General features: G+C 42.3%; 1 protein-coding gene across 1 annotated transcript in view; it reads right to left on the reverse strand.

Moving 5' to 3' along the window:
- The window catches only part of tshz1 (teashirt zinc finger homeobox 1), a 35,251-nt gene that overhangs the window by 5,091 nt on the left and 12,156 nt on the right, over positions 1–18,004 (reverse strand). The gene's annotated exons all lie outside the window — the stretch shown is intronic.

Below are 18,004 nucleotides of genomic sequence, written 5' to 3' on the forward strand. Positions count from 1 at the left end.
CTCAGTGATTGTTCTAATAAGACTCAGTTTCACATTTCCTTCATATCATATACTGAGTGGTAACAATGAATTGATAAGATGAATTTACAGCATATGTGCAAACATTTCAGTGTATTCATCAAATATAAGACATTTTTCCTTATCAGCAAATTGAAATGCCAGAGCAGCCTACAGTCATATACTCTGTGCAGACAAATTCATTGTCTATTTTGCTGTCGTATAGCGACCACAGATCTGTTTCTGACTTTAATTTGCTCTATTCATCCAACATGCCACACATACTATGGATTCACAAGTAAGAGATAGTGGAGGAAAATGCCAGCTGCATCAGCCTTGCCAAGCCATGGTTGGCTGAAGTCAACTTGGCATCGGCTGTGGAAGTCCTCACAGCGTGATGCTAGGAAACGGCCAGTGGACATGACAAGCCGTGTTGTTACTGCCTATGCTCCCAGAGTACTCACAGCTTCAAGTGTGCCATTTTAAAAGAAGAGAGAGAGAGAGAGATTTATTGTATCAATGGAAAATGGCTGCCCACTCTCTGTAACTGTTGACAATTTTCACAAATAATTTTTTTAATGATAAAACTGTCATTATAATTCCTTTTAAACTCAACATGAACAGGGTCAAAATGTAAGAAATAAATAGGAATAAGTCTCTACAATGGTAGAAAAATGAAAAGGTTTACATGCAGTATGATCCTGGAAGCAGATTAAGAGAGAAATATTACAGAGAGGCGGGAGAGGGGAAAAATAGAGGGTTAAATATGCTAAGGCAGCTCCCCCCAATCCATTCCTCGTAAGATGCTTGTCGGAGGTGCCAGAATCAGTCTCCAGTGAGGAGGCAGATGTGCTGTCAGCTTCAAACAGCATGTAGCTCTCTATCCCATAATCGGAATGGACATAATACCTGATGTTTGTGAGGTGCCAGTTACTGCTGCCTGGGAAAAGCTGGAGGTCCAACAGCTGCAACTCTCAGCCTTGTATGTGTGTGAAAGTGTGTGTGTGTGAGAAAGCAAATGTGCATGCTCAAATGTATAGCCTTCCACTTCTTAATTAAACTATTCCTGTGCTAGTTTTGCTTTTAACTGTAAGCTTGTAATTACGCACAGGCCACACTGAACTCATTCGCTTGAGTTAGTCACTAAATTAGAAGATTTTAACCTTTTGCCAATGCAGCTGCACAGCTTTCTTTCAACCTGTCTCGTCCTCCCTATCAAGATGCAGCCCACTGTATTGAAATAAATGCAAAACTGAACCTATTCAAAGTCAATGTGGTGAGAGTAGTTAAAGACAAAGCAGCTTAGCTGACAAAGTGAGAGAAACCTGACAGCGGTACAAACACACACACACATTCACACATGGAAAGCACACTAACACTAAATTCTAGTCTTTCCCTGCCATCCTCCGTATGTTGCCTTGACAGGCATCAGTGTCAGGAGTGTGTCAGTGTCAGCCTGAGGTGTCAGTGTCCACACAAACAAGCTGGAGAAGAGGTGGGAGGGGAAAGTAACAACAACAAACACAAGTCAGCCATTTTTTTTTTTCACCCCCCTGCTCGAGCCTCCTCCTTCACCATCTGTGTCAGAAAAGCTGCGGGTGCCACCGCCGGCTAATAAGGCAATCAGAGATGGAAAAGATGCTGACACGGCGGCTTTCGAGCGTCACTCAGAACAAAAGAGGAAGAGGAGAGGGAGGGAGGGAGGGATAGGGAGGGGATTAAAACGGGGGTGGAGGGGAGGAGTGGGGGGAAGGTGTCTGTTGTGGTTGTCAGTCAAAAACGTAAGCCCACTTTGTGCTGTCAGGGAGGATAGGGAAAAGAGGGGAAGTTTTGAAAAGAGAGGAGAAAAGATGTGTTTAGGCCAGCGAACAAGAGGTGTGTGTATGAGTGTGTGTGTGCGCGCATATCTCACAGGGAAAAAAAAACATGACAGGGAAACAAGTTAAACAGCATCCAACAAACTAAGTACGAGATATGAGGAGAGAGAAAGTAGTGAAATTTCTGCCGTGTGTGTGAGTTTGTAAGATAGGTGTGGCTGATCACTTGTGTGTGCGCGTGCGCGCGTGTGTCAAGTGTCACAGTGTGTCAGGTGCATGCAGGGATGCAATGTGGCTGGCGGGGGGAAAGCGAAGCCATCTGCGTCTGGAGAGGAGCCTGTCACTATTGTTGTGCCCAGAGTCCAGGATTTCCTGCTGCAGACAGGTGACACCACAGTAGGACATCCCCCCAGTCTCACACACACACACACACACACACACACACACACACACACACACACACACACACATACATACACACCTCTTCCCCAAAGTACATCCCTCCCTGAAGGCAGGAAGCTGTGTGAGGTCCACACACAAACACACACACAGCTTTTATATAAATGTAAAAGAACAAACGCGACTGAGCTGAGAAAATGACATCCTTGCTACCAAAAAATCATGTAAGACATGCACGTTAATCAAACGTGTATACATGCATGGACTAGGCCTTGATATCAAACCTCATGACTTGTTCTTATGCTGCCTTCAAATGGGGTCGTGTTCACCATGTTCATGAGAAGTGTCCATATGAACGCCCCCCACACTTCTTTTTTGAGATTTTATGAGCTACAAATTGTTCACTGACATTTTCAGAAATGGCAGAGCCCATGGAAGTTAACATTTCGCTGTATGGTCAGATAATAAATTGTTGTTTTTTTAATGGTATAGGGTTGTTTGTCTTTGTATATACTATATTGTCATTATGCATTTCATGCATGTTGTTGCCCGCTTGCTAGCTTGCTAAATTGTTAGCCTAGGTGGCTTCTAGACGCCAACACTAGTGTCCATGTTGCTGTTACATAACAGCGGTGCTCTCCTAACTTAACCACTTGAATGCCAAGCAAAGCGTGTACACAGCTTCCCTTGTTGTTAACCATAAGCTCACAATTTACATTTGAAGGCAGCATTACAGACTAAAATGAGTCCATAGCAATAAGAACCAAAAGTTGGCGTTAAATGTCTGGATCTTTTTTTATTATCTAATGGGATATTCAATGATTTAAATCATAATTTTGCCAAGTTGTGACTGAACTTTATTTAAGCAAAGTTTGTGTATGGCTGCTGTAACATTTCAATCAATTTAAAATTTAAAAAAGGGATTTTTGTCACCAAAAAAAGTTTATATTCCTTGAAGTATGGTATCAAAAGAGTAAAAACAAATATACTACTACTACTACTACTACTAATAATAATAATAATAATATTAATCCCCAATAGTATCTAATATTATCTAACATTTCTAACAATGTCCAGCCCTAACTTAGCCTGTACACACATAACCATTAGAACTATGCCAAACAATGGAAAGAAATATAAAAACACTGACTTCTTAATTCATTTCCGGTTTAAAGTTACATTAAGTACGCCTTTGACTGCCCAATTGCACAAAATATTATAATATGTTTTTATTACAGTGAAAAATCCAGCAACACTTTGTTGGTGACCAGTTCTTGGAGATAACACGAGCCAAATGTGAGATAGTTTGAGTATAACATGGCACTGGCACAATCAACACATCTCTTTTTTTTTTATGTTTTACCCCCCTCTCACTTTTACCTATCCACACACACACAAAACACACACTTTCCCCTCTAAACCTTCTTCATTTATTCATGTTGTCTCAGAGAAGAGGGCAATCCTGGCTCTCATTTGCAGTGCTAATGTCCAATTCCGCCAGCTTTCACCCTGCTGATTTACCCTGCATGGCCGAGCGCTGCATTCGGAGCGGGGCGGCCAGCGAGGCTCCCTCACACCGTTTAGTCGCCCTTCAAAATGGGAGCTCTGCCGTGGCAGTCTTATTTCTCTCTCCCGTTTCGCTTTGTCACCGGCCCCTCCATTCCCTGCCACTCACCTCTGATGGTTTTGGACAGGCCTGATCAGTGTGTGTCATTGACCTGTACGGCGTGCATGAGTGTGTGTGTGTTTCAGCAGAGAGAAGGCTGTAAATAAAATGACATTATTATTTCCTCTGTCCTATCATGTAGAAAAGCCAATTATGGTAATGCTTAGTATGTCAGGCAATCTCTGTCTCTCTCTGCTCTCCCCCGTCCTCTTCATTCTTGCTCTTTTTTCCCGTCTCTGGGATAGTCGTGGCTGTGGTTTCATAGGACCTGACACTCTCTTTGGACTACTCTGTGGATGACGCACACTGAGGCAAACTGGCACAGACCAACAGTCGACTCTCAGCCTCAAGACAACTACCGAGCTAATAGAGCTTCTCATACAATTCTGCACACCCACCAGATAAATCATTTGAGATCTACATTGTCATCCAAATTATAAAAAGTTAGTTTGAGGGTAACTTCAATATTTTCTAACCTTGTCTATGTTTGTGTTTAAGTGACTAATGGATACAGCAATTGTTGAAATGGGTCCAGTAATGAGCGACAGGGCTGCGGCCGGCACCCGCAAAACTGCAGAAGCTGCAATGCAACTTGGGGCAATATGCACACCCTATGCATGTACACTGAAGTGCTTGTTTTTGCCACTGAGAGGCTCAGATTATCATACGTGTCTGAGAACATTATGGAAAGGATCCGTACAGAGACAGACCTTTTCATGAAAGAGTAAGACCCCTTTTGTTTAACCAGAAACAGCCCTGAAATTGCTATTGCCAAAAGCATTGTAAAACACACTTGAAGCAAAGATGACAGCGACAAAATAAAACTCACAAAAGCTGTCTTATTTCGTCTTTTCACTGTTCCAACAATCACCAACTCTGGACTCATTTGTTCATAAGGAGTCCAGTGGCTTTGGCGATGGCGACTTCGCAGCTGTTTCTGGTCTACCCCTGTAGCAATCCTACTATAATGTTGCCAGACACTTATAATAACAACCTGAGCCTGTCAGTGGCAAAACAAGAACTTTTAGTGGACATACACTGACGCTGAATATGCCCCGACCCCCCCGAGGCAGCTGCAGCCCTCTCGCTCCAAACTGCAATTTCAAAAAAATTTCCATTCATCACTTAGACACAAGAATGGAAAAACAGGAGTCAGGTTAAAAAATAGTGAAGTTAACCTTTAAATGATAAACTCCTCAAATCAATCGTCTCATTTTTGAGGTGAGCAACTCTGCAGGGTGCATGTTTTGTATCGTTACTACTGCACAGATTGGTGTTGCTACAAACACCATGCATTAGCCATAATTTAAACCGCAGCCTTCTTGACCAGACATGTAAAAGCCTACCTAACACCTCCCCACCCGTGGCCCCACCCTCCGCTAACCCACATGGAATGGTCTGCCATATGGCACAATAGCTCCGGGGCTCCTAATAGCTCGTGTGTCGTACAAATCCACCTTCTCAGCTTCCACGACTCTTCCGGTTGGGGAAAACAAAACAGCCAGCACATTCTGCTCATCATGCCGGTCGCTACAAATGCAGACATTTTAAATGTGACTTTGTATCACTGCTTTGGATTCTTTATAAAAAGATAAATTAAGATAAATGACCTTTTCCTAAACTTTTGACTGTCCTGAGGGCTTTCACATATGTTTCCAAGTAATTTGCAATTACTTGAACTCATATTATGCTAATAGCCTTTTTAAATGGGTCACATAGACAGTGCATTTTACCTCTGGCTCAGCTTCATTAGGCCACTACGAGTGTAATGTGTGTGACTGAGAAAGACCAAATGGTAGCTGCTCTCAGAATAGATCAGTGATGAAAGAAAGCAACAAATCTGGAGTACTGCAGCCATTTTCCTCTAAACAATTTCCAGTTCTCCCTTGAAATGCTTTGCTTAGTTTCTCCTCTCCTTCTTTTTTCTCTTTCTTTCTTCCTGCCCCTGTTTGTTCAGATCTCCCGTGAGCCAGTTTCGACACGCCATGACAGTGACTGTGGTCTATAAATCACCTTTTCCCTGAACTGTCAGTGCCTGCTTGCTCTGAGATGAAACAACAGCCATTAGATCATCGGCATGGCAGATTCCAGCCCTTTCTGCTCTGCTTCTCCGCCAAACCCCCCCCCCCACGCCCAACAATCGAACATTGCAATGGTGCTGCACACACATTTGAAACCATCTGGTTTGTTTTCAGGCAAAGTACAGATAAAGCATTACTAATGCTAATTAAAGATGATGTGAGTGAGATTTACACAAGCAATGCCAAGCTCTGATTCAATGTAGGCTGCAGCAGACAGATGCCATTTGTTAAACAGATTCGTTTGGAGAAAATATTGTCACTTTCTTCACCAACCATAAGAAGATAGCCTGATAAAATTCAGATTTAAATACATGTATTGTGTAATCTCCTCTTATAGTTTTACATTTTGGGAGACTGCTCACATCTTTAACTATTTAAGTTGTTCTGTTATGGTTCAATCAAGGCTAGACGTTACATGGCAGAAAGGTGTTCTGTTGATATCGGAAGAGAGTGAATCACGAATCTAAAAAGCTACCAAAATAACATGGTTTCATCCTTTCTTCATAGATGCTGTCTTTTGAATTCACCTGCATTGCCCCTGACAGTGGAGCTTCCCCCGACTAAACAACAGCTGCTCCCATCGCCTAGCAACAACCAGTTGATGGATGACCCCAAAGATGGATAATTACCATAAATCACTATGGTTGTGTGGAGAATAGAAGCAGAAAATCATTGTAGGAAAAAAACAGGCTGAACCACAGTTTAAACTAGTGTGCCTGGTGTTTAGGCTAACTTTGTCTCATGGATTCGTTGAATTGTAGTCATCAGTAGATTCTCCCGCTGGCAAGAACTGGTTGGTGAACCCTGAATTCAGCGCAATCAAAAGTGGCACTGGATTTGTCTGTTAAGGTTGGTCTTGTAGGGCGTTTCTTAAGAGTGGCCAGTGTTCAGCCTGAATGAATAGGAGCTATAAAATGAAACCTGATGAAATGACTCATGGGACAAAACCTGTCCTGTAGGAGTAGGGACAAAGAAAACAAAGTGGGCTGAGGAAGGAAGAAAGGAAACAGCGAAGAATGAGTGATGGCAAGAATGATGAGTTTAGTGCAGCAAAGACGACGAAGGAAAGGGGGGGGGGGGGCGCAAAAAAGGAAGTGTGTTTACAGTCTGAACATACGTGTGTATTTATTCACCATGTGTGTCTGAGTAACAGAGGTAGACGGTGAGATACAGGGAAAAGGAGAGAATAAAAAAAAGAGGAAAAAATGAGAGGGCATGAGGCCAAAACAAGGTCACAACCTAACCAGTCCGGTCTAGCCGAGTCCGGTTGCACAATAAGCCATCAATCAACCTTCTCCACGCTGTCAGACCTCCCCTCAATTCACAGAGGCCATCCACTTTGTACACTGCTGAGGAACAAAACATAGAGAACAAACAGAGACGGAGGAAGAGAAAAAATACATACACACGTCGACACACAGTTCTACCACTCTGATCCTTTACTCTCTGTGGGAATGAGGCGAAGTAGAGACCAACATGCAAACTGCTGTGCTCCAAAAGCTTGGTGACTTCCCTGGGCTGTTTACTCCCCCTGGCATTTCACACCATTTAATTCAATAAAGAGGGAAAGTAAGCTCTCTGAGATAACAAGCATGCTAACTATCAAAAAGCAAGCTTGTTAATTTGGTTGCTAACTATCAGCTAGCAAGCTTGTTAGCTCTGTTGCTAAGTTCGCACAGTTTATTCAAAACAAAAAGTATTCACACCATCGACTCCTGTCTCATAACTGTCTTCTTCTTTTGTGGAGATGTTTTTAGGCTACAGACGAAGCCAATTTACGTTGAACAGACACTGGGTTTTACCTAGTTTTAAGCTGAATATCCCGACAAATATCAAATACCAACATTTACTACGATATTGCCTGTTTTCACCACAATTAAAATAATTAGTAATATCATACTACATCATGTTCTATCCCACTTAATATGAATACATACACAATGCACCACAAGTATACTGATATATCTGTATGTGTCACTCAATCAATGTAACCCTAAAAGCTCCAGGAGGCTTACTCCTTCCTTTGTTAAGAACCTGGCAATGAAAATGCTGCGTTCATGGTGTGCTCTCCGTAGATGTGCTAAGCGCTGAAATAATAATAGTCCCCCATCCTGATGAAAATGCTTACAGCGCATGCATAAGCATATGTGCGTGTCTAGGAACATGCAGTCCACTCATGGGTCCCAGTTTGGGGGTTAATTATAAATAGATGGTGCAACACAGTAAGGTAAGCTGGCTTTTTCCTTCTCAAAAGTCAGTACGGCACAAACTCAAATATCAGAGTTCACCAAAGTTGAACGTAACACAAAAAATTTGAGTGGATTCCCTTTGCGAATCTAATGAGTAAACTTACTGGAAGAAAATTTTGCTGCTTTAAAAGCTAGTGTGACCCGGCCTTAAAACCACTGAGCAGTCTGATTTAAGACAATAAAGTGACACACACACACACACATCATTTCGTCATTCTGGAAAATAACATTTCATCCGCTCCTCTCTACCCTTATCTACTCCTCGGTAAGACATTCAAAAACAAACCACAAGCCAGACGTGCATCACAAGCTTGAACACAAGAATGCAGAGGACTTTGTGAGAACATGACCTCAGAGACAGACAAAGAAATCATAACTTTAAAAACCATAAAGTCACTTCAGGGAAATTAATTAGAACCACAAACCCTCAGGGCAGGAAGCTGCCCAGGACAACCGAACGTCCCCAAACATTTTAGTGCTTTTAACTGCATGTGTCACCAGGGAAATTCCAGCAATTGTGCACCATCAAAACCGTTATCCTTTATGCATCGCCACATTTTCTTTTTCATTCTGCCCGCTCAAGTGACGAACTAGTGCTGAAGTCTGGCGCTCCATTAAACAAAGTTTTACTGTTTTATTTCAACACTAGTTTAAGATTTAAAGCGTGATGAATAGCATAGGGGCAGAACAAAAACCTAACAAAAGCATATGCTAAAACACACAGCAGTTTGGAGTGTGTATGTGTGGAGGGTTTTTTTTTCTCCCTTTCCTGATGACCATGGCAATAAAGTGACAAAAGAAGAAATGATAGGAGGGAGGAGGGATTAGGGGCTGAAAAAGGGTCCCTGGAGAAAGTCAGTAAATTATGTACTGGGCTCTCAAAGTGGAGTAGTATCAGTAGCCATCTCAGGCTGATTGCGTCTGTGTGCGACTATGCATGCCTGTGTGTGTGTGTGTGTGTGTGTGTGTGTGCCTGTGTGTGAGTGTACAATGGCTATGAACAGCTTCACAGTCAGAGAGAGAGGCAGGAAGAGAGGAAGCAATCCTTCAACAGAGCACAATATCAGACTGCGGACAGACAACGAACGGCTGGAAGGTTCTGGAAACGAGAGAAAAGCCTGCCTCCCTCACATTTCAGCTCCAAACGCCGCCTCCCAAAGTGCCCTCCATCTAACACTAACACGCACACACTCACACACATAAATGGCACCATAACTCTATATCCGCAATCAATCTCAGCTATGAAGACACATCCATCTTCAGTAATGTTAATGGGAGGGTTTTGGGGGTTGGAGGGGGTGGAGGACAGGGGTAAAACAGAGGGTATGCGACGGCAGACCTGACCTCAGAGCAGTGTGAGGTAATACGGGCTGTGTGTGTGTAATAGAGACAGAGTGAATGAATAAAAAGCGAGGAAAGAGCTATGTGCATTTGTGCGTACGGTAGTGTATCTGTCTGCATGTCAGGGGGTCAGGTGTGTGTGCGTCAGTGTGTGTGGGAGAGAGACTGATGGCTGTCAGCTTGCATCTGGCAGAGAAAATAAATTAGGCTTATGAAGACAAATGAACAGGCGATGGAAAGAGTAAACGGGGGTGGAGGGGGATCACGACAGAGAGAGAGAGGGAAGAGGGAAGGGAAGGAATGAAGAGGAGGGAGACATAATGAAGGAGAAAAGAGGGATATTGTGAGTATGTGGTGGCATGGATATGAAAGGAAAGAGATGAAGTGGTGTTGCCAACTAAGAGAGCTCCTTTCGGCAGCCAGTGACCGTTCATTAAGAAGGACGGGCACACAGACAGGCCTGCTGCTGGCAACAGGAGAAGCTTTGGCATGCGGCTCCTCTGCCTGCAAGAGAAACATATATGTGGGTGTATGTGTGGGTATGTGTGTTTGTAAGTCCAGTGCCAGCGCATTAAAATCCAGATTTTTTATTTTTTTTTGCTTTAGTTGAGCATTTTACAAGACTTTTCTCTCTGTAAACACAAGCAAAAATAAAACTTTTAAAGCCACAGTATAGCTTGGATATACTGTGTGATCACTGGGTTTGTATCTGTGCTGGAAGTGCCTCTCAGTGTGTGTTTCCTCTGCTTGTGTGTTGGTGTCAGCGTGTATCCATGTGTGTTCCATCTCCGCAGATTTGTCAGTGTCTATCCCATGACACACTCCCCTCGTTGTGAGTGGAGGAGAGCTCTCGGGGGGCTTTGTCATGCGGCGGTCTGTTCTTTTCCTGAGGCCTGGCGCCCCTCGTTTGATAAATGACACATGTCATTCTGTCAGCCCCTGCCATCCGGGCTGGGAGGCCCCGAGCTGATGTATGGCCGCCCAGGCTAAAGGAAATCAGAGTGTTTTGGCAGTGCCCTGAGAACACGGCCTCTTATAAGGGGTATGTGTCTACAGTTGTGTCTGTGTGTTTGTGCCTGTCTGTCTGTGATACTGAGTGCATGTTTAATTGTGTGTGTGCGCGCCTATTAGTGAGTGCCTGTGTGCACGTGCGTGTGAGTGTGTGTGCGCATGTTCTCAACCTGTCAGGCGGACGGGCAGAGGGAGACAAATCATCGTCATGGCCGCCCCAGCTGTTCCCCAAATTTGGTGCGAGGAGGAGAGCGAGGGATAAAATCCTGCCGTTTGAGTTTTAAACGGTTGATGCTTCCCAGAAACAGGACTGAGTAAGAGGACAAGTGGAGCTGAGCACACACACACACACACACACACACACACACACACACACACACACACAAACACAAGCTGAATCAAAACTCCAATAGGAATCATGCCAATCCCAGAAGGAAGCAACAGACAGCCTGCGTGGTTTCCTTGAAAACAAACATGCGCGTACACACACATAAACACACATGCTTCAAACATACACATATGTAAACACATGAACACAAACTTTGGACAAGGCATTTGCACCTTAACCGACATAAAAAGGCTGACAGGCAGCTAAAACAAAACTTTAAGCATGTTTACAAAACTGTCGGAATAATTTAAAAAACCTGCGCCTTCCAGTCGGTTTCCTGCATGTGAGCAAGCTCGTTTTAACCTTTGCCATAACTTGATTAACCTTAATCCCAACATCATCAAACCTCACCAGATTTGTTGTTAAGAATTTCTCAAAACGTCCTCACTAAACTATCTCCAGGTCCACACGGTCCTTACAGCTACACACCACACACGCATTTCCCTGGTGGAGGACAGTCCCACCTGGATGTTGTGAACTCTGTATGACCCCGTTTGATTGGGCCGAACTCCCTCCCCCCTCCTCTCCCACGGAAAAGAAGCGGGAGAAGGGAAAAAAAACAGCGTCATTAAGCTGTGAGTGATGAGTGGCAGCCATGGGTGACATCCTCCCCTCTCCCTCTCTCCTCCACTATCCAACTGCTTTCTCTCTCTCTCCCTCGTTTTTTTCTTCTCCATTGCCTTGATACTTTTCCCTCTCGCTTTATTCACCTCTCTCCATCCCTCAACCCCTTGAGTCATTTCTCTTTCACTCCTCTGTTGCTTTGCCTCCTCTTTTTCCACTCCCTCACCCCCCTCTTTCCTCCCTGCTTCTTTTTTGTCTGCTGTCACTCTTTTTCTCCTCTTTTTTTTCACCCCCTTTATGCCCCTCCTCACACACACACACACGCACACACACACACACACACACACACACACAGACAATAGTGCCTCACTCAGTCCTGTCTAGCTCTCTGGCCCCGGTCATGTAGACACTCAGCTCCTCCATACATAATAGATCCCAAATATCAAGAGGAGGGGTGCACATTTTCACCCGCTCAGGATTGTGCCATCAGCACTGCTTCCACAGTAGCTCCACTGTGTCTGGCAAGGCGAGGCTAAAAATGTCCGACTGTAGTTTTAAAATAGTTTTAAGGCTTCCGATGAATATGTGAGAACGTCTTTTTAAACCAGCTTCTATTCAGACAGGCCTGTCCAGTGGTGTGTGTTAATTTCCTGTCCCAAGGAGAGCACTTTAAAGAGCTTAGCACAAGTTTTGGAGCTCTTAGGTGTTCTGAACTTTTATAATTGAACCTCACAGCACAGTGTCGAATCTTGTCATTTTACTCTTGTTACTGTAAGAAAGTCACTTTTGTGTGTACTTGTACGTGAGTGTTTTTTAAGTACTTTTTATCACAAGTATTGTACTACAAAAGTCACAAGAATCAGTCCTGAGAAACTGTTAGAATGGAACAAAAGAAACAAGATAAATCAGCAGCTGTAGCAGAGTAGAAGCTGCTGGTGTGTCTGCGGGCGCAGGAGGGCAAAGCTTAATAGAGGTGACAGTCTGCACTCAGCTGACACTCTAGAAGAGATACACGCTTTAAACCTTTATTCATCGGCCAAGGGTCACAGGGTGGGAAGGATGCAAAACGATCTCACCCGGGCTGTCGCTAGCGGTGGTTACGGTTAGCATTATTATACCTCGGCAAAGTAAAAATAAAAAACAAAAAAAGGTTACATCTACCTTAATTAATCACATATTTAATGCTCCACCTAGTGAGCTGGCGAAATGACCCAAATCAATCACACCTATGATGTTGTGTGACCCAGGCTAACATGCTAAAATGCTCACAGTGGATACACCAGCAGGGACTGCTAAGGTAGATTTTTACACAAATACTTGAATAAAATTTCTTTAATGTTCTCTTTCCACCTCTGTTATTTTGTCAATAGAATTATATATTTGGGATTTTTCTTGTTTCTAATAAACAGCTATGATCTAAAACCTTCCAAAATAGTGTTACATGTCAGTGTACTGAGTCGACAATGATGCAACACTGTAATACTCTGTCAGAAAAAAATGCATGAAACTCAATCCTTTCTTGGATTTACTGCTGATTGCTGGAAGACGGGTAACAAAAAAAAAAGTAATTGTTAGATTTTATTTTGAAATATTTAGCATTGATGCACAAAAGTCCTTTTTAAAACTGGAATTTAGGGTGTTCTCGCCTCTCTGACTCTTACACACCGTGTTGAAGTTACTGGAGGAGAGAGTGTAACGAGATAAACTGAACTTGATAAACTTGATGTTAATCAGCGCGAGCCATTCTGCTCCTTGATCTTGTTTAGTTTGACCAACTTTAATTAACCGATCCTGACATGCACATTCTCCCTACTGACAAAAGCTTCGCCCTGTGCACACAAAAGGAACCTAATGTCACGGCTATTGTCCGGTTCCTCTCATGAAATAAACTAACTAGATAAATTAGCATGGTTGTTTTATTCTTAATTATGTTGTTGACATTTTACAGTCAGTCAAAACCTTTCCAGGCCTGAAATTCACCTCCTGAGTCTCACACAGTGAACGTTAATCACAAACACTGATGCTGCAGCTCCTGTTTCTTACGCTGATAAGTTCGTGAGAAGTTTTCTTGATTAAAGCAAAGTTCAGAGCAGAATCCACAGCTGTTTTTTCTTTCTTTTTTGTTTTTGTAGATGGATGCCAAAAAATCCTCACGAAACTTCAAAGCTGCAAACATTTTTCTCTCTTGTTGGATAGAAGAATGACTGAAATCTTGTTGACATGTAACCTAAACTATTACCCATCAGTTTGTATATTTCTGCTGCGTTAATAAATGATGGTGTCGGTGAATTCATTTGAACTTTTTCAACAAGGATATTAATGTTTATGCTGTTATTAATGTTTTTCATATGATTAGAAATCAAAATGCATTATGATGTATCAGGCCTCCCAAATGTAATCCATTGTTTTGAAGGAAAAAAAATGCCAAACATGCAACTTCTCTTCATCTTTTGTGCGAGAAAACTGAACATATTTGGGTTTTGAGCTGTTGGTCTGACAAAACAGGCAATTTCATGGCACCATATTGAGGCTTTAGTAAGTTGTGGAGGCATTTTTTTCACTAATTTCCAGAATTTTACAGACTAAAAGATGATTAAATATTGAAAACCATAACTGGCAGAATAAATGATAATCAATTTTTTTTTTTTTTTTAAATTGCAGTCCAACGATATTTGCAGTTTAGATTATCAGCATATTTGAGTCATCACTTCAGACTTCCAGTTTAATGTGTATGGTGTAACTTTCTCTAGGCTGAGTTTTTGTTTTGTAGAATTTGACATACGTTATTGTTAAACCAGAGGAGTTTAACAATGAGGCTCCAACTATGAGGCAAGGCAGGAGAGGAATGAAGTGACAAACCGAGAAGATGGAGAGGAAAAACAGATTAGTTAAGTAAGAAAAAATATGTCACACTCACACCTCACAATGACTCATACACACTGGGAATGTGTCCATTGGATTGGATTTTGAATGCCAGACAAATTCCAAATTTACTGTAAGCATTCAGCAAGATGACAGATATATTACACAGACCTTCACAAAGGTCAAACAGCAAGCAGTACCCAAAGCATGAGATACTGTAGGAGGTAGAAGCAAATACTACTAGATGGGTATACATGGGCCAGTAAGACAGGATCCAGTAGCTTTTCATGGGCGATATTTTGCAGGACGTAGCATACACAAACAAGCACTAAATGTTCACGGTTTTAAATGGATAGACTTTTTCTGGTGCAGGAAAAAATGCTGGTAGTAGCTATGGGTAGTGTTGTGTATGTTCACACGCTTCACAAGAGCTAGCTTGAAGTTGAGTTCACACAGGTTAAAACAAAGTAGCTCATGTTCATAATCCACAGTGTCAATTTTGATCAAAATTCAAGTTTTTCTGTTGTTGTTTTTTTTTTCGTTTCCTTTTCAAATAAAATAAAACCTTTTGATCATCGTTCCCTTACAAATATTTCCAAAGACCGGTTGGATGCTTTAGCTCAATGTCATTTCAATTTCTTGTAGATGTGACTGACGTTCTGGGTTGTTTTTCAGACCCAGTGGGCACAATTTGCATAAAAATGTGAGATGTAAATTGTTTTTGTTGAATTTTTTACTGATTTGTACATAAATCTCTTTCATATGAACTGGTTTTAGCAGTACCGGTAGCTGAATTGCCAGTTGGACTAGCCATGCAGGTGTTGCGTTGAAGTCTTGTTCCCCAATCGATTAGTGTTTCCCTCCTGTTAAAATGTGCAGCGCCCCACTCCATGGTTTGGATCAGATTTAGCTAGTTGGAAATGCACATCGACGGGGAAACAATCTTCAATGCAACCGGCATACCAGGTCCTGTAAATCCTTGGGTGCTGTTGCTTGTTGCTCACTGTCACAAGAGTGAACCACGCTCACATTTACGTTCATCACAATCACCTGTCTGAATTCAATGCTACAGGTCCATCAAAAAACGCACCACAAGATTTATAAACAGTCCCTACCCCAAAGCCATTACTATACTGAACTCTGAACTGAAGCGAGCCCACTAAAACACATTACAATTCTTTTTCAATAATGCAATAATTTATTTGATGTGCACTAACCTACATGAGCAGTTTTTTTGTTACATTTTAATCACATATGTTGGCAATGAGTGTATAAAGTGTGTCTACAACTGCGCATAACATGGGTGGAATGAGGGCATATACGTATTTATTTTTATTACTATTAATTACTTATTTTTATATAGATGAGCCCGGTCCTTGAGTGCACCTGAATTTCGTTGTACAGTACAGGCCAAAAGTTTGGACACACCTTCTCATTCAATGTGTTTTCTTTATTTTCATGACTATTTACATTGTAGATTCTCACTGAAGGCATCAAAACTATGAATGAACACATGTGGAGTTATGTACTTAACAAAAAAAGGTGAAATAACTGAAAACATGTTTTATATTCTAGTTTCTTCAAAATAGCCACCCTTTGCTCTGATTACTGCTTTGCACACTCTTGGCATTCTCTCCATGAGCTTCAAGAGGTAGTCACCTGAAATGGTTTTCCAACAGTCTTGAAGGAGTTCCCAGAGGTGTTTAGCACTTGTTGGCCCCTTTGCCTTCACTCTGCGGTCCAGCTCACCCCAAACCATCTCGATTGGGTTCAGGTCCGGTGACTGTGGAGGCCAGGTCATCTGCTGCAGCACTCCATCACTCTCCTTCTTGGTCAAATAGCCCTTACACAGCCTGGAGGTGTGTTTGGGGTCATTGTCCTGTTGAAAAATAAATGATCGTCCAACTAAACGCAAACCGGATGGGATGGCATGTCGCTGCAGGATGCTGTGGTAGCCATGCTGGTTCAGTGTGCCTTCAATTTTGAATAAATCCCCAACAGTGTCACCAGCAAAACACCCCCACACCATCACACCTCCTCCTCCATGCTTCACAGTGGGAACCAGGCATGTGGAATCCATCCGTTCACCTTTTCTGCGTCTCACAAAGACACGGCGGTTGGAACCAAAGATCTCAAATTTGGACTCATCAGACCAAAGCACAGATTTCCACTGGTCTAATGTCCATTCCTTGTGTTTCTTGGCCCAAACAAATCTCTTCTGCTTGTTGCCTCTCCTTAGCAGTGGTTTCCTAGCAGCTATTTGACCATGAAGGCCTGATTGGCGCAGTCTCCTCTTAACAGTTGTTCTAGAGATGGGTCTGCTGCTAGAACTCTGTGTGGCATTCATCTGGTCTCTGATCTGAGCTGCTGTTAACTTGCGATTTCTGAGGCTGGTGACTCGGATGAACTTATCCTCAGAAGCAGAGGTGACTCTTGGTCTTCCTTTCCTGGGTCGGTCCTCATGTGTGCCAGTTTGGTTGTAGCACTTGATGGTTTTTGCGACTCCACTTGGGGACACATTTAAAGTTTTTGCAATTTTCCAGACTGACTGACCTTCATTTCTTAAAGTAATGATGGCCACTCGTTTTTCTTTAGTTAGCTGATTGGTTCTTGCCATAATATGAATTTTAACAGTTGTCCAATAGGGCTGTCGGCTGTGTATTAACCTGACTCCCAACCCCATTGATAAAGCAAGAAATTCCACTAATTAACCCTGATAAGGCACACCTGTGAAGTGGAAACCATTTCAGGTGACTACCTCTTGAAGCTCATGGAGAGAATGCCAAGAGTGTGCAAAGCAGTAATCAGAGCAAAGGGTGGCTATTTTGAAGAAACTAGAATATAAAACATGTTTTCAGTTATTTCACCTTTTTTTGTTAAGTACATAACTCCACATGTGTTCATTCATAGTTTTGATGCCTTCAGTGAGAATCTACAATGTAAATAGTCATGAAAATAAAGAAAACGCATTGAATGAGAAGGTGTGTCCAAACTTTTGGCCTGTACTGTATATTTGTACAATGACAATAAAGAAATCTGAAATCATTAGTTGCAAATGGATATGTTCAGTTCACCGCTCACCGAAAAAATAAGATAAGATTTTGACAAGATATTCTTGTATCGCTGTTTTATGGTTTGGCAACTCTGTAGTCAAGGTTAGGTTAGGTTAGGCAGAAAAGCATTTGGTCAGGGTAAGGGAAAGATAGTGATTTGGATGAAACATAGAACATTAAATCTACCGGGGGTTTTCCGTGATCCTGGGGTTACCATGAAGACATGAACAGATCAATGCCTACACAGACAATATGAAGCCAAGCTGGTTAGCTTAGCTTAGCATAAAGTCTAAAAACAGCTTGCCAAAATCCACCTAACAGCACCTCTAAAGCTCAATAATTTTCATGTTATATGATGTTTGTTTTATTTGTACAAAAACAACGCATTACATTTTGAGTATTTTTTGGCTTGGCACAGTTGCTTCCTAGAGTTTCTGTTGGTTTCCTGTCAACCTCGTGGTGATAAGATCTTCTCAAATGCAGTGAGTTAACAGTATAACGTAGAAATACTCAAGTGCCTCAAAATTGTACTTAAATACAGCACTTGAGTAAATGTACATCGGTATTTTCCGTACC

The sequence above is a fragment of the Epinephelus lanceolatus genome, chromosome 16 (genome assembly GCF_041903045.1).
Source record: "Epinephelus lanceolatus isolate andai-2023 chromosome 16, ASM4190304v1, whole genome shotgun sequence".
Taxonomy (NCBI): domain Eukaryota; kingdom Metazoa; phylum Chordata; class Actinopteri; order Perciformes; family Serranidae; genus Epinephelus; species Epinephelus lanceolatus.